At 41.5% G+C, this 1,329-nt stretch overlaps 2 pseudogenes; both read right to left on the reverse strand.

Annotated features, from left to right (window-relative positions):
- Positions 1-2: 2 nt before the first annotated feature.
- Positions 3-955, reverse strand: LOC102497427 (26S proteasome regulatory subunit 10B pseudogene; annotated as a pseudogene).
- Positions 694-1,003, reverse strand: LOC114008794 (26S proteasome regulatory subunit 10B pseudogene; annotated as a pseudogene).
- Positions 1,004-1,329: the final 326 nt, after the last annotated feature.

The raw sequence follows: 1,329 nt of genomic DNA on the forward strand, positions 1-1,329 counted from the left end.
ATTTTCAATATATCTAATCTTGCCTGTTCGTTTGGTAAATCAATATGTATTTTTCTATCTAATCTTCCTGGATGCAGCAAAGCAGGATCCAGTGTATCTGGTCTGTTTGTAGCCATGATCATTTTGACTCTATGCAGAGTATCAAATCATGATGGAATCCATCCATCTGATTCAGTAACTCCATTAAAGTTCTCTGAATCTCTCTGTCGGCTGAAGTACCCTCAGAAAACCGACGACCACCAATAGCATCTATTTCATCCATAAAAATAATACATGACTGATGGTCCCTGGCATAATTAAACATTTCTCTGATCAAACGAGCACTTTCGCCAATGTACTTGTCTACAATAGAACTAGATACGACCTTTAAGAAGTTACAGTCCAGCTGGCTAGCAACAGCTGGTGCCAAAAGTGTTTTTCCTGTACCTGGTGGCCCATACAATAAACAGCCTTTTGGGGGTATTATTCCCACACGCTGGAATAATTCTAGGCTTGTAAGAGGTAACTCTATTACCTCTCTTAACTCCCGAATCTGTTCTGAGAGTCTTCTAATCTCAGAATAAGAAACATTCCCAGGATCCTCATGAGACATGTTGTAAACCAGTGGATCCACCTCTCTTGGCAAATATCTCATGATAGTCAGTGTAGTCATATCCAAAGCAACTCTTGTTCCTGGCTTCAGCTTACTTTTGTCAAGCTGTCAATGACAACCCACAACATATCTTGGACCATTTGTAGCTTTAACAATAAATTTTTCTTCAGTTAATTGCTTAAGGACTTCTCCCACGATCTGCCCAACACTTTGTAGGGCCTTCAGATCATTTTCAGATTTTTCATACTGCTTGGTAAGTTCTTTTAATTGTTCCCTTAACTCCTTAAGACGGCCATCGATCTCTTTGTGCTCAAGCAGCTTCTTGCGGTAGTCCTGAAGCGCCTTATCTCTAGGGTCCGCCATGATGAGAAGCCGTTGCTCATAGGGGATGCCAGGAATGGCCATGGCTGCCCGGGCCCTACTATTACTTCTTGATTATTAATGTACCTCTTCATTTTGACACTTCGAAATAATTCTTCAGGAACAGTTGGCAAAGTTATCTCTTTAATACAGTGTCTAGAGTCTTCCTTTTAAATAAAAAATCACTGCTTCCAGAATCCCGTCTTCCTCCTTCTTCCTCACCCTCAGTACCATCCGACTGTGCATTCCAAACACAACTTATATAAGGGACTGGGCACAGCACTTGGTAATTTCTATAAGTCCCAAGCTAAAGGAGCCACTCCAATGCATACACAACAACAGCTAAAGCCCACAGTGATCCCTGGGAAACACTCTCA

Source organism: Tupaia chinensis, unplaced genomic scaffold (assembly GCF_000334495.1).
Source record: "Tupaia chinensis unplaced genomic scaffold, TupChi_1.0 Scaffold000392_1, whole genome shotgun sequence".
Classification (NCBI taxonomy): Eukaryota; Metazoa; Chordata; class Mammalia; order Scandentia; family Tupaiidae; genus Tupaia; species Tupaia belangeri.